The sequence below is a fragment of the Bradysia coprophila genome, unplaced genomic scaffold (genome assembly GCF_014529535.1).
Source record: "Bradysia coprophila strain Holo2 unplaced genomic scaffold, BU_Bcop_v1 contig_583, whole genome shotgun sequence".
NCBI lineage: Eukaryota > Metazoa > Arthropoda > Insecta > Diptera > Sciaridae > Bradysia > Bradysia coprophila.
Genome location: NW_023503823.1, coordinates 1,364,985 through 1,382,170, shown reverse-complemented (window position 1 = coordinate 1,382,170; position 17,186 = coordinate 1,364,985).

Below are 17,186 nucleotides of genomic sequence, written 5' to 3'. Positions count from 1 at the left end.
AAGTGTGACACTTTTCCTTTTTACTCTCAGTCTCTCCAATGTAATTTATCCACGAGGCTTTCTTATGAAACAAATCGTACGCAATCAAATATTCATTAATGTTTAATGTTCAGAGAGCGTGAGGTAAATAGTGCAAAAAAAAAGAAGAAAATTTATTCCAACCGAGTGAATTTTTCCGCATTTAATTGATATATCGCTGGTAGCTCGTTTTATATACCTGGTTGCCTCTGCAATTGAATTTTCGAGCTCAAACTATGCAAATTGTTTAATTTCAGATAGCAGCTCGACATAAATTTGTCGCTTTAGATTATGCAGTCTGGCGTAAAATTTGATTCTCTTGGAAAAAAGAGGAAATTCGCCCTAATTTTGCTTAAATTAAATCTGCAATAGGTGTAGTCCTGTCACAGTTTATCCAGCGGTTGTTAACTAATTTTCATTTATTTGTTAGTATCGATTTGCGGACAACATTTTAGTTGTATTTACATCAGCGTTGGTAAATAATGCTGAGAAATGTAACTGTCGATAAACTTGACATTACCACTTCAAACGCACTCAAAATTAATTTTATCCGACTTAAGCACGAAGCGTACAGTCTCCGTTTACTCAGAAAAATTGAACACGATTAAATTTTGTCGCCGTTTAGTACACAGTTTTCTCTCAAAAATTCATTTTGATTCACTGGCTATTGTTTATTGTCATGTAAACGGATGAACCGACTCATAAACGGATAGTAGTGCTTTAAGGTGGCCTCACAGTGATCCGTTTTGCCTGCGTTTAGCTCTCCGTTTACGTGATGTTTCTTTGTTATATTGCCAATTTCATTGTTTTAATTCCAAGTCAAGTAAACGGCGGAAAAACGGACGACTGTGAACTTTAGGGCTTGATTTCCACTTACAAAAAACCACATTGTTTGGCTAAACCACGCTTCTTTTCTATTGTTTAAAGTGTAAACGAAGAGAAAACGAAGTGATCTTTTCGTAAGTGGTAATCAAGACTAAGCATGAATCGCACTACAAAAGAAAAAATTTCCCTGAATTTACCTACATTTTCCCGCATAGTTTTTAATTAAGGAAAATCTGGTAAAACTCAAGAAAATTTAGAACCAAAAATAGTCCCTGAATTTAACTGCTGTCAATTTATCGAAGAGTTAAATTTACCAGGGCTGACGGACTCGGACGGGAATCGTGCTAATGCTAATGCATTGTACATCATGTAAACGTTGCCATTTTATCTTTTACCTACTACAGCTTTTGAGACATGATTAACTCAACGCCATCATCGCGATATAAAATATGTTTCCGTATATCATCGCTATAGAAAAACGATTATATCCGAGAAATAAATATTTATTCATAGGTAAAGGTATGGTACCTGTCCGGTCAATTTTTTTTCATCATATGCCACAACCAATACCCTCTCTAGCAACCAAACTAGGAAGATTAAGGTGGTAAAACTGTACAGTGTACTCTGTCATAGAAAATTTTACACTTTTAAAAATAAATTAAATGAAGTATGAGCAGCGATGTCATTTTTTGTGTTGAAAATATTAGGGATACTCTTACCATTTCGGTGTTCGAAAATTAATAATTTGTGATTGTGACGTGTTTTTTTGTGTGTTGCTTCGTTATTTTGGTGTTCAAAAATGAAATAAAGTTTTAAATTTATCTTTTTCGTGTGACGTCGATATTGCTTCAAAATGAAGTTTGGTTGCTAGAGAGGGTATTGCCACAACGTGAGATAATTTTTTCAATTATGAAGATTCTAATATAAACAATGAAAAGAGCACGAAGTACGAAGGAAATATTCTTCGAAATATTTTTTTTATAAATTTAATTCGGGCTGGGTTCCTGTCGGGTCGGGTTTCGAAAATCCTCGAAGCTCACATAATAGTATGTCAAATCAGGGAACTATAGGGACCTTTATACACTGTATGAAAATGAACTCAAATGAACATTGACTATATCAAACGCTACTGCCTCGTTTATTTTACTCTGTCGTGCTTCTGGTAACTATTTTTTGAGATTTTTTGCGCTTTGAGCTACTTTTTTTAAACCCACCACATATGTACTCACACAGGTATTCGTATAATAAATAAGCGATTTCCCGTGCAATATCGACAAAACCAAAAATCGACTGAAATGAGTTAGAACAAGTACAAAGTAAATGTTGCCATTACGATACACATACCCTCAACAAATTATCAGCAATTTGCTTTCGGTTTATTTACAAAATATTTGTTGTATGTGCAAATAATTATCCTAAATTGTGTAGACGGTGCAGTTCTTATGGTGTTTGTAAGCTGAATTTTAAGCAGAAACGTATCGTGTACACTTTATAGTTTGGTTTATAACATCGAAACAATTGGATGACGTAATATGCGCTAAGTAACTACAACGTTCAGTAAATTGTTTGTAAAGTTTTAAGGGAATCAGTTAACTACATGGCAAATGTTTTCTTGTTGTTGGCTTTGTGCTAATATATTTAGCTTACAAAATCAATGTAGTTCAATTTTCAATTTTACGACGGAGAACCTAAATGTTTATTTTTCATTTTCTCGTGTTTCTGTACCAATTTTACGCTTGAACTCTTCCAGCTTTAGCCTCCAGCTAAAACCGACCGACCGACTTAACACACAAGAAACACATTGTTGTCGTCACCATTACCAAAAAAAAAGTTTCCGAAAACTTCTGTAACCAGCACAACGACCCAAAATATAAATGTAAGCTTTACATTACATGCCGATGTATAACAGGCATCACTTCAAAACCGCACCGGAATACCAATTTTATGTATTCTTCAACACTAATTCCATTAATATTGTATTGATTTGGGCGGCTTAAACGTTATGTATACCAAAACAAAATGTCCATTACACTGAAAGTATTAAACATATACACCTCATGGGTAGGCAAGCGGAAGTTTATTGGATTGAATAATTTACATAGAAAAGTATCAGTCAAAAACCGTCAAAAAGGAAATGCGACGCAAGTCCTTTACTGTATTTGATTTAAGAAATTTTTACCCAGACCACTCTTATAATACACAAAGCTGTCCATAGAACAAGAAGCCGTAGGTCCAAACTCTAATGAGGCATTTAGGAGTATTCTCACACAAATCCCTCAATATCTCCGTCGACCGATTTTGACGTGTGTTGAACTCTTAGCCGGGGGAAGATAGTCCAGTTTTGGAAAAGTTTGGAACGAGCGGAGAGAATTTATAAATTCGGTTTATATGTCTAGTCCACTGCAGAGATTTTTTTTATTCTTTTCTTGTACTGACACTTGCGTCACAGGCGCTATGCTAAGTAATTTTTTCAGTGGAATATCCAAAAAATCTTAATCGAAGGTTTTTTCATACTGTGGCTGAAAGCAAAAATAAAATTGGGTTCTTAGTCTTTCATAACAGTTTAGCCCTGGTTCGTTGCGTGGTTATTGAAGCGGATCCAGTTTATGTACTCATTAGCGACGAAAAGTATCATCAATTTCATACACTTATTGGGGCAACTTTAAGAAAACACAGTTTCATAGGAAAAAGTAGACTTTCCGCTTATGATGTAGTTTAAGTCAGAGCTACCCAATAGACCAACAAACAATGTGCTTTTGATAAATATAAATGTGAGTCTGCGGTTTTTATACGAAAGTAATTCAAAGTTGGAAATTATTCACATTTCAATTTGAAATCAGCATTTTGACTGTAAATAGGGCTCGAGAAATGAAAACACCATCTACGAATGAATCTTAACGAAGTATATAGTATGTTTAGAGTATTTAACAAATTCTAAGAAGATGTGGTGGAAGGAAATATGCAGTAGCTGTGGTTGAGTCCTTGAATGTTATTCATTGCTTTTGAATTTCAATTTATTTCTTTGATCTTGATGTGTATTACGCGTACTTGTTTGGGTGGGTCGTATTATCATTTTGTTTTTATTTTAAAGGGCCTGGTCCCAAGTTGTACTTAGAATTGAACAACAACAAGGAATCCGAAACAGTAAAAAAAAAAAATCCAAAAATTGTTTTTTCATTTGCCGACTGATATCTCGGACATTTGGAAACAAACGGAGCGATTTTTTTTTGAAAGTGGACCAGAGCTGTTTTTCAGCGACGGTCTGTTTTTATGACCATTGCCCATATATCCCTTGGCCCCAATAGCCCAAACCCGTAGTAGTTAAATTTGGAAAAGGAAGTAGTTTTGGCCGTGATTTACTGCCGCTAGAGACTATGACACATTCGAAAAAAAAAATCAAATTGGTAAAACATGAATACCCTTCCACATTAAGGGGTATTCACCGTCCACCATTTTGTAGTCCAAACTTCCGAATGTTTCACCTTGACCACCAATTATACTTACTCCATCTTGCTCTGAAACTTTTACGTTGCAGACCTATGATTGAAACTGGCGCACTTACTACTTAATGATGTGAAATATTTTATAAACAAAGCAATTAGCGAATTATTCATCCAAAAAACCAAAAATTTATCTCCAACTCATTCGTTGTAACTTTGGCTATGCATAAAAACCAAGAAAAGGAAATAAAAAAAAATTGTCTGTCCCTGGCCAGAATTCGAACACCAGCAAAAGGGTGACCGCATTTTATCAATGCATTTTGCGCTACGTTCCGTTTTAACCGACAACGACAAATCTTGGCTGATATTGTCACTGAGCCAACCGGTCACCCGACGATCGATGATTATAAGTCTTACATAATGCGTTAAAACGAAAATTTGAAATAAAAATTTTCAGTGGTGCCAATGAGCCTCGAACCCGGGCCCACTGGCGTTCCAAGCTCACATGTTACCAATGTGGTAAATCAGTCATGCTGGTTGCAACAGACAAAGAGCAACATAAGAATCACTTGGTGGATGTTTGTCGTCAGCAATGTGTGCAACCACGCCACGGCTTTCTTCACGAATCGTTAACGGTAACACGTTTCGTTCGCCCTTCGTTGAATAAAAGAAATTTCTTCAACAATTTTGGTCAAGTCAAAGCAAAACAAATTTTTGTCAATATTGAATTACTTACCAAGCAATACAACAATTTAATAAATGAAAACCGTATACCGAGAAAAGCTTTAGACAAAAGGTAAACCCCAGAAGAGATGGCTGGATAGTGTCGATGAAGACTTGCAGACTTGTACAAGAAGTACGGAAAATGTTTTTGGTCGAGCTACTAGGCAAAATCGTGTCCCAACATTCACCCATTGAGGTGATTCAGGCATTCACCTGATATTTAACCATTAATATTATTAAAATATATCAATAGAGCCACACTTGTACTATCTTGGGACTATCTGAAAAAATGGACGTTCAACGTGAAGAATATCGCAAAGAACATCTAGAAGCGAAGAAGGACGATAAAGAGGACTGGTTTGAAAGTGACAATCATATGACCGATGTGCTTCGAGACTTGTCGCGCAAGATGGATGAGGTCTTCGGTCGACAGGAGAAAACGTTGGGTAAATTATCGAATCAATTGTGGAGGTTGTAGCAGATAACTTGAAGTTCTGTTAAAATGTAGGTCTGTTGTCAATTAATGGCGAAATTCAACCTCAAATGCAAACAGGCGGTGCTCCACCACCTCAACAAGCTTATAATGGCGACGCACTTCAACAGCATGAGATCGACACTATCATCAATAATCATCAATAAACGTGTTCCTGAACACTGTTCGTGAAATTAAAACGCTTGTGCAACCTCGAACGGATAGCATCATTGAAAATCAATTGAGACAACCAGATGGATACGACGTCCGAAGTTTGATTGTTGAAATGAGGGATGGTCTCAATCAAGTCAAATTGGACAATTGGCATCTGTTGGACAAAAGTACAGTAGACGAGTGACATTGCATGTGAATTGTTGATTTTCTTATTTCTTTTTTCTAGAATCAATCTACAAGCACAGACTGGCGGATGTCCTTCGAATAATTGTTTGGGACTTACTGCATTCCTAGTTGTTACAGCGATTGAATTGAGTTTGATGTTAGCGTATTCACTGTACAAGTAAGTGGTTTTCATTTAAATTTGTTGATTCAATTGATCAATCCTTTGCTGGGAGTTATTTCTCATGTCACTCCTTTTACGAAAGAAACTAATATTTAGAATCTTAATGAAAATTTTCATTAAGATTCTAAATACTAAATTAAATCAAACAACGCAGGTCAGTTTCGATTTTTCATTTAATTTTTTTCGTCACTGATGGCCGTCTTCGGGTGTAGTATTGATAATACCAGGACCGGATGCATCTGATGCTTTTACTGCTATTATCCGAGACTACTATATCTTTGTACGTTAATCCCAGAGTCCTCCAAACCTGATTTTAAATAAACTTTCCAATCAATTCAACATTTTCAGGTCTAACCGACGAGCAAGTCCATGAAACGTTCAACACTTCGTCCATTCCACCGCAATCTACGATAAATGGGTAGAAAGTGTTCCAGTGGAACTGATCTATTCATTTTAATTCGTACGTGTCTTGTACGAAAAGCTCAGCAACCTGACGAATCATCCATTGATAAGTGGAGTTTGGACGATTTGGAGGCTTTCAGATGCTACAGGGAGGATATATCGGACACTTTGGTAAGATTGATTTGCTGGAATTTAGGTTATTGGAAGCAGCGCACTAATTTGTCCCCATCTTCCATGCAACAGATGCAATGCAATGACGTGTTACATAGCGAACTATTAGAAATTTTATCAAACGTACTGCCGGTTGTCCAGTGCCGGACTGGCCCTATGGGCGTTCGGGCGATTCCCGAAAGGCCTTTTGATTTTTGAATGGACAAATAACAACGAAGGACTTTTTGAAAAATTTCTCCATACAACGCCCGAAGGGCTTTTTTGAGCCAGTCCGGCACTGCGGTTGTCCCTAAACATGCAAAGAGTCCTACCGAATTCTTCCGAACAAGATCGTCAAGGTTGAAGCCAAGATCGTGAAGGTTGAAGCAGCAAGTCAGCATAAATTGGAAAACAATGAGAATCATCGTTGAACATCTGTAAGCTTAGCGTCATAATTGTTCAGCTCAGCAGGAGTATCGCGCTCTCTGTTCGCTTCCGAATATTTTGTTTGTTCAAAAGTCAGTTCATCATTTTTCAATTATTATTTTATTGAACAGATCTTGAAATGTGAAAATAAACAAATTTTTAATAAATTAAGAACTAGCGTTTTAGTTCTTACCACAAAAGATTTCAGTTTGATCAGAATGTTTAGAACTTCAGCAATATTTGCGCCATTGGCCACCAACATTGTGGCAACAGGAAATTATGAAAAATTACTTTAAAATGAAAATTAGGACTCCATTGGATGTGACACTTCAGTAAAAACAACCGGTGTTAATATCGAAGCTTCGTCAGTCGGTGTCGAAGTCGATGTAGCTATTACAGGAACTTCTGAAGATGACATCAGGGTCTTTGGTGCCGTAGCAGGATTTGTTGGCAGTTGTTGCTGCATTGCTTGTTGTTCGGATGGATTTGTTACTGATTGTTGTTGACGAAGACTTTCCGATTGTTGCTGTATTATTCTTTGCTGCTTCTCGACTCTTTTCTTCAGCTTAAATATTTCAAATTTTTGTCTCCGTTTCGTAGCGGCAGGACCGCCATTACTGCCCGGTCTTTTTTTTTCGTTCAGGTCTACTTTTCCGTTTCCGTTTCTTCTGCTTCATACAATTTCCGTCCGATTGGTCTTCCACGTCCTCCATTTTGCATCGCTTCGGTTTCCCATACAACCTCTCTAGATCCGTTCAATTGACGGGCGCCACGTTCTTCACGATTCATATATTGTCCGTTCCCTTCAGACTGTCGACTATCGCCACCTCGGCGCCGTTCTACGTCTCTGTACGAATTTCGTTCACGTCTTCGATCGAACATCTGTAACGAAGAAATTGATGCTCACATTACGATTGCACAAAAAATTCATTTGACAAAAAAAAACTTTAAATCAGCAATCGAAAACGAAAAAAGAAAGTGAAAATAGAACACTTACATTGTGGTTATTTCGACCACCATTTCCACGTCGAGCAAAATTGGCGAAATTAGTTTCATTGGTGGTTTAATGACTAACCCTATGTATAACACAAAAAGTAACTTCTGAAGATATGATGAATCTTTGAACATGGAAAATAATAGTCAAAATTGCGAGGAGAAACACTTAATTCATTAAGTCAAATAATTGTTTACCTGGATAGGGCTGGGTTTTTTGGCTACATCATATTGATGTACCTAAGTGTGCTCTACAATTCTGTCCTTATCGGACTAGCGAAAAAGTCTGTCGCAAAACAGTTATTCCTTGATTACCTATCCTTTTCACTTGAGCTGGTGGCGTTTAATTCACTCTTTCTGATATTTCAGACCAGGATTTGTACCTGCAAAGTAAAGAGTTTTGATTTAACATTCGAACAGAACAAAACATTTTATTCAATCAATTGCAGACTATGATTGAGACTGGCGCGTAAGTAGTAAATGATGCAAAATATTTTGTAAACAAAGCAATTAGCGAATTATTCATCCAAAAAACCAAAAATTTATCTCCAATTCATTCGTTGTAACTTTGGCTATGCATAAAAACCAAGAAAAGGAAATAAAAAAAAATTGTCTGTCCCTGGCCAGAATTCGAACACCAGCAAAAGGGTGACCGCATTTTTTCAATGCATTTTGCGCTACGTTCCGTTTTAACCGACAACGACAAATCTTGGCCGATGTTGTCACTGAGCCAACCGGTCACCCGACGATCGATGATTATAAGTCTTACATAATGCGTTAAAACGAAAATTTGAAATAAAAATTTTCAGTGGTGCCAATGAGCCTCGAACCCGGGCCCACTGGCGTTCCAAGCTCACACTTTACCAATGTGGTAAATCAGTCATGCTAGTTGCGACAGACAAAGAGCAACATAAGAATCACTTGGTAGATATTTGTCGTCAGCAATGTGTGCAACCTCACGATACGACCCCGAAAATCAAAAATCGGCAAGGGAAGAAACAATTTTTGATTTTTTTTTGCCGTTGAGATATTGGAGAAGTTTGAAATACCAAAAAAAAAAGATAAATTTGACTAAAGGGTCGCTATCAAAGATCAAGCATCAGGGACGATGGAGGATAAGAACCAACAGGAAACTAGCGGAAATCTTTGGGATGAGGCAATAGTTGGAACGGTCAAGTCATATCAGCTAGACTACGATGGGCAGGACATGTGACTCGAATGGATGAAAACCGTATACCGAGAAAAGCTTCAGACAAAAGTTTTGACAACAACAGGGCTAGAGGTAAGCCCCAAAAGAGATGGTTGGATGGTGTCGATGAAGACTTGCCGAGATTAGGAATACGAGAAGTACGGAAAATGTTTTTGGTCGATCAATTTTTCGTTGCACTGTAAAGTTATCGTAGCGAGAGAAAAGCTACTAGGCAAAATCGTGTCCCACCATTTACCCGATATTTAACCATTATTATTTGCACGTATTATCACCGTCATCAATTAAAGGACTTGAATTGTATATCAAAGAACCAGAACCGCACAATGGTACTGAAGAGTGGTGGAATTTAGCTATGCATTTAATTATTATGCATCCTATATTCCAACACAATATTTTGTATAATTAAAGTTAAATATACCTGAAATTATTGTTCGAATCGCGCAAGTATCAATTGATTTTCTAAAAATATGCGGCCTCGAATGCAAATTTTATTGTTATCCACTACGGTTTCAACATTTTGTGGTTTTTTGGTCGTTACAGTGAAAATTTTAATTATTATTATCAATTAAAAGTGACAACCGAAAGTTCAGTCGAAATTGGAAGAGTACCGTACGAACGTAGACTCCGTGTTTTTTCTACCTGAAAAATAAAATATTTCGTCCCCGAAAAACAAAACGAAAATCGATGGCGATAATCTCATAATACCTAAAAGTAGATTTTCGTTCATCACATAATTTTATGCTGCTGCACCTCTTGTTGTCAGAACAAAATCTGTTTTTTACATAGTGTCTATTTGCAGGCGCCTGAAAATAGCCAAAATATAATAGAATAGAAAGACTATTCGCAGGCGTTCAATATTTTTATTAAAATTAAAGTAAGCAAATGGTCTATTCGCATGGTATTCACAGGTAGTTTATGGTTTAAAATATTGCCAGAGGTCTTAATTAAATTGAAATCAAATTATTTCCTTTTCCATAAGTCACGTGAGAGGCAACTTATTCCCTTTACATACACACATATATTTCACACATTTCCGCGTGCGAATAGTGTAGCTATAATATTTGGGCTATTCGTGGTAGGCGCCTGCAAATAGTCTTTCTATAATATTGTAACTATTGGCAGGCGCCTGCAAATCGCACCTACGTTTTTAGCCCCGTACGAAGTACGAAGGGGCTTATAGGATTACGATGCCGTGTGTAATTGATGGAATTCGAAGCAGACGGTAAGGGCAAAGTGTTTGCCTATGTTCATAGATAACGAATCCGCAATAAAAATTTTGTCTGTCCGTCTGTCCGTCTGTCCTTCTGTCCGTCTGTCCGTCTGTCCGTCTGTCACGTCGATATCTTGAGTAAATCAAATCCGATTTCAAAAAATTTTTTTTTCCCTGAAAGGTAGTTGAAATAGTGAGGCTAAGTTCGAAGATGGGCGATTTTGGGTCGACCCCTCCAGAGCTGGGGCCCCATAAGTGCTTTAACGTTTTCCAAAGATTTCTCTGGCCATTTAAAGGCTACACTTGTAAGTGATACATCAAATGAAAGGTATTTACAATACCTATCCACAAAAAAAAAGTTTATGGAAATTGGATGACCGACTCGTGAGTTAGACCCCTTGGTGTGAACTAGGTACAGGGCGGCAATCCGTTTTTGCTTGTAGGTTAGTCAAATTTGAACGGATTTAGATGGATTTTGATTTATTAGATAGGTATTGACCGTACCAATCAGGGGAAAAAAAGTTTATGAAATTCGGTTTACCGGAGCGTGAGCTAGGTCTCTTGGAGTGAGCTTATATGTGGCTACTCGGCCGTACAGTGAAGGTGGTGTTTTTTGTTAATATCTCGAGTAAAATTTAACCGAATTTCATGAATTTTTTTTTGTTTGAAAGGTACTAACGAATGTAAAGCAGTCGTTGTACTTTCCACCTCCTAACAAAATGGCCGTCGGCCGCCATTTTGGATTTTTGTAAAATCAATATAAATAGGTGAAAATGATAATTCCAAAATCACTGATCAGTGGGAAGTGTAGTTTGTGTTACTTTTGAAAGGAACGTCGTACGGGGCTTCGTAATTGCGCTATGCGCAATTTTTAAGACGTACACATTGCATAAGAATTTTACGACGTTTACGGGCGCAATAGGCTTACGGTAAGAGTAGGGCGACGGACGAAGTAGGGTCACGTGCGCAATAGATGTACGGGTTTGTACGGGGCTCAGTCGCAGCAAACGCTCCGACTGTTCTGACGGCTCGTTTTATTCAAGATTTTCCCTTTTAATTGAAATTTATATCTCCGGTGGTGTCACATCATAAATTTAATTTAATAATTTTTTTTCGCCACTCTTTTTTTGTGGGATTGGGACGACGAAAGTTTTAAATGTTTCACGTTTCTTGGCAAGAACAATTTTAATGTTTAATGTTTATACACCAAACAAAAGATTAAATTCGTCTTTCAAATGTGGATAAAAAAAGTGCTGGACGAAAAAAATAATCTAAATTGAAAGCGTCGTCGGTTCATTTTATTTTCTTCCTTTTTCTATTCTATTAAATTAAAAAGTTTTACATTTGGGAATTTATGGAGCTTTGTTGTCATCCAAAGTTTTTTTTTTGTCTCATTCAGTCTTCCTTCTATGTGAACGAAATTGCATAGCAAATACATCCTATACGATAGTCGATATTAAGTAAACCCTTCTACCGTAAAGTATTTACCACCATGTATGTGATGTGAATTTCCCAGAAAACATCATCTCGTTTCGCCATTTATAATGCATCTTCTATATAACCGGAGACCTTTGTACTCCTGCTGTTTGAATCGTTCTGAAGTACCTCCTTCATGGCACATTGAGAACAAGCATGCAATAATTTTTACTTTTATTTTATCGTTTCTCGTATTCGCTTTCTGTGTACGATATGAATGAATGTCGTACAATGCATTCATATAAAACCCCATGGCATTTTTGTTATGTGCAGCATTATGCTGAACAGAAAAATAGTTTTCTTCATCTTTACACATTCGTAGAAAGGAAATACTTTTAATGGTTTTTCTAAGAATTTAAGTAGTTCCACATTCGCACCAATTTTAGCTACGATGTGTTTCATATTGCATAAAGCATACATCGGAAATGCATTGGGTTTGGGATTGGCAATCTTTAAAAGATTGTGGACTCTTAAAAATTAGTGAATACTTTTTCAAAAACTTAACAATGTAATTAATAAAAAAAATTTTGGCACAGGCCAAAAAAATCAATCTTTATGGTGCAATGATAAAAAGTGTGTATGGGGCCAATTCGATCCAAATCGACGATTTAGGTGTCGCTCAAGGACGAAGTATGTGAAAAATAGCCAAAATCACTTGCAAATCAGGTTTAGAAAAACGTTAATTCGAACCGATGATGAAGAGCGGGCGAAAAATCCCTTCGGGAAAAAATCCACAAGGCCCCATCTTTTTCGTACAGTACACTGTTTCCAATCAGGCTTATTGGCTCATACGACTGCGGCTGCTCATAATTTAGACGCTTTCCGAAAAGATAAATGCTATTTATACCGGGTACGAATAGTATCAATATTTTTGTACATAATAGGTCGTGTATCACGAGCGAAACGAGCAAATATTTGTTTTTTAGGCCCAAAAAGCAATAGTTTTATATGATTCACGATTTAAAGATAAAAAAAACAGGTAGGGAAATTCCCGAGTACCGATAAAAAGATTAACATCTACCGATAGCTTTTTACCAATAAAAGTACTAAATTACCAAAAACTTTGTTATATTATCGATAATTTTCCTGTTTCTATCGGTAATTTATTATTTCCAATCGATCGTCCATTATTTCTTATCAATCGTTCATTACGTTTTATCGACCATTCAAAATTTGGTAGTTTTGAATATTCTATCGGTCTTTTATGAAAGTAGTGACGATACAAAAAATCCGTCCGAAACGTATGAAGGTAGTGACGATATAAAAAATCCGTTGAAAACGTATGAAAGCTGTGACGATATAAAAAATCTGTCCAAAATGTATGAAAGCTGCGACGATATAAAGAATCCGCCCTCCTGACTTTACTCTGTGAATATTTTTGTATAGCCAAGAAGCAATTGGTGAACAACATTCATTCAATATAAAATTCGCGAATTAAGCTCATGATGACTTAACATATCATCTCATTTGTCTATCTTTTTTGTCGTGAATACTTCTTAGCAATCTCCTTTCAACCCTATTTTGTAATTACATGCACGTCTATTCTAACATTGTGCTTGAATTCTAAACCAGTATATCCATTAGCTGGCTGAATAAATTGGTGTCGTTAATATCAAAAGAAAGAAAGGAACAAAACGGAAAAGTTGTTGTATTATGGTAAAACTTCAGCTGAAACATTGTCATCATAATTCGTCTAACGCGAACAACAACTGACTGAAGCAAAAATGTTTGCGATGAAAAATTTCAGTTATTATTTTGTCGTATGAAGTTGATAAACGAGGAAAGTAAATACTTCGCAGAACAAATTTGTTTAAAAAAAACATTTTGATGAATCGTTGCTCTATGAAGCGAATCTATTTGCCTTGAAAAAAAAATGAGTTAAACGATTTGGTGAGTTCTTATGGTTCTAAAATGCGAAAGAGTGCTAAAATTAACGAGATTTCACATTCCTTTTTTTTCTGTTGGTACTGATTCTTGCATTTGTAGCAACAAAAAAGCTTCTGATGATTTACATACGACGATAAACGTTACACTCGATTAACCATCTTGTTTCACACGAGTAATACGCAGAGACTAATTTCTTTTTTTTACTTCTGTTACAAAGAGGGATTCTGTTGAAAAACGACCTACCGAAATCGGACTCATTTGGTCCCTAGAGATCAAAAATATTTTTTTGAAAGTTCTTCGATTTTTGTATGGCTAGCGAAAGGTGATCGAAAACAGAAAACGAAAACATGCAAATGTATGAAAATCACGAGTGAATAGATGAGTGATGTATTTGTACGTCAAGCTTGCAATCATCATACCAGGACCCACGCATGTGTGGTGTCATTAGAAAGCTAAAACCAGCAGCAATTAGGGGACACAGTTTTTTGTTGTTTTTGTGGATTTTCGAATGCACAGTAACCGTCAGAAGCTCGCTAAAATAAATAAACTTTTACCCATACCTCGTCAGGGGTGCATTCTACCCCCCATGATCGACTGTTTGCCCCGAAAGTACTTTCAATTACCTTTCCAATGACACCCCACACACCCATGTAGCTGTCATTTAGCCGGAGAAATTTCCAGATGAAAAGTGCATGTTTTCTGTTTTCGAACACCTCTCGCTAGCCATATAAAAATCGAAGAATTAAAAAAAAACATATTTTTGACCTCTAGGGACCAATACCTATCTAAGTACATATCAAAAAGTCCACTTCAAAATGCGTCCGATTTCGGCAGGTCGTTTTTCAAAAGAATCCCTCAAAGCCAAACGAAAACATCGAAATTCACCAGAGAGAACATGAACCGCAACAATAATGTTTAAATGCACAAATTTAACATGCAATACTTTGTGCGATGGTTAAAAAAGGCACGTTGCGAGTACAAAATTTGTATTACAAAAGGCGAACAAACCTAAAAAAAAAAATATTGGGCTCTGTTTTGTGCACCAGTTGGCAATCTATTAATCTATTGGAAATTGCATTGAGAGGTGGAACAACGACGTTGGTGAAATGAAGGTTTGCGATTTATGCAAATTTTTTGACAGTTTCATGGAGGATAATGGATATTGTTATCGGTACACAAAATATTTATTTATTACATCGAGTCCGAAGGATTTTCTTATGACCTGCGGCCTCGTGTCATAATAACACATCTAGAGCCTTATAAAGTACTTTGCACCGAGATTCATATAACGTTTTATGCGTTTATGCCACAGAGGCATCCTTAGTCTGCAAATTTTGCATATTATGATGCTGAGTGACATCAATAAATATTTACTCTTACTATTCAACATGTGTGCACTTGTCATACTTTCCATAAAATTTCTAAAAGCTTTTTACACCCCAACAGCATGCAAGTGTCGAGTTGCACGAATTCCATTACAGATGCCTTATGTAATGCACTTTTAAGCATAACCAAAATTATAAAATCCATAAAGCACTCTAAAATTCAGGAAAATTAAAATGAAAATTCAGAAGTGCAGGTAGCTTTCATCAGTCAAACAACGTACATAAAGGGAAAAAAATGTCGCAAACAAGCACTCAAAAATTAATAATTTGGAAGGACGTTTGCAATGCAGAAGCCTGAAAGTTAGGATTAAATAATTTGTGTTTACAGCAGAGACGATATTTGAGAAAATTATTTCCATTTTATATATTTCTTGGAATTTCGAATTGAAACACTGACTCAGGTACACTTTTACTGCATACTAAGCTCCACAGTTCAGATTACCAGTATAATTAGAGGTATTCTTGTGAAAAACCAAACAGCTTGGCTGAATTCGGACGTAGATTTCCACGGTCGCTATATGTATATTCTCCTAGATATGCCTCGGTCCGAAGACATCAAAACTACATACAAACAATTATCATTTTTGAGCGTGCGTGCTACTTGAATGACTCTTTGAAGTGTCCGAAGTTACTCTGGAATTATTCTGCAGTAGAGGATATGAATCTAAAGTAATTAAAAAAGAGATTATTGAAGGTCACGTTTCGTTCATTTTGTAGATTTTTCATTTTAAAATTTCAAAAGCATAAACGTTAACTGAAACTGATTTCAATCAATTGAAGTTTCGAAATATTTTCCAAATTTTAATTAAATTGCACGAAATTGGGGGCGATCCTCATTCTTTTTCATTTCTTTATACGTGAAATGAAAGCTTAGTTTATGAAGCACAAAAATCGAGAGAGAATCTCTTTCATATTAATTTTGTACGAAAAAATATTCCAAAAACACCGGAATGTTTTCGAATCTGCTTTAATGATGAAACCATCTACTGCGGAATGGAAATACGGATACGTTAAGTATGGTTTCCACTCAACAAAAAGTACTCCATGTGAGAGCCGTGAGAGAGCGAGCTCTCAAGTAAACAAAGCAAAAACTGAAAAAAAATCAGTTTTGTCTCTTACACTGGGTACTTTTTTGGTAAGTGGAAATCAAGCCTTTCTGTAGAATATACAGACTACAAAATTCTGCAAGCAATATGTAACAGCGTATGTTTCCAACTCTCGAGTTTTTAAAACAATTTTTTTTATTGATAAAACAGTGAAAGACGTGATGTACTTCAAATAGACGAGTGCTGTATAATCTACCTATATACTCAAACTCATATAAAAAAAAAATAAAAACTTGAAATTAAAAACCAGAAAAAAGCGTCGACGAAAAGTTTGGTAATAAAATGAAAAGTGGAAAATTGTTCATTTTAATAGAATACCATTACGTGGCTGTGAGTTTGGCGTTCATAATTTCGGTAATACATTGTGTTGTTTATTCACCATTGCGGTTCTCTTGTATTACATTTTAATGGATGAGTTCAAGTTATTAAACAAAACTTTTGAAATTAATTTTTGAAGAAATTGTGAGAAATTTTGTTTGCTTACAAAAATTGAGGACAGAAACCACCTGAATTTATTTTAATTAAAACTTTCGAAAAGAAATTTTTATCAAGATTTTTATGCGCTTCAACATTGTCAAAATAGCATTTTTCCTTGACTTGACGAGTAGAAAGTGTCACGCTGAAATGCAGTCTGCCAATTTAAAACTAATCGATTTTTAAGAGAAATCTTCGGCAAAGTAGCCTACATTTGGGCGCAAAAATGTTTTATTTTTGGTGATAACTTTGGATTCGTATGCTTTTTGGAAAAAGTAAGAACAACGTTTGTTGTTGAAATGTGTTAGCTTTAAATAAAGAGTAGAAATGTCTGTGGTGATGTAACCTAGATAAAACTCGAAATCTGTGTACATTTTCGTGAACTATTGTGTTTTCTCTGACTTAAGTTAACCACAAACGTGCCCATTCTTCATTCAAAGCTAAAACATTTCAACACCAAACTATGTTT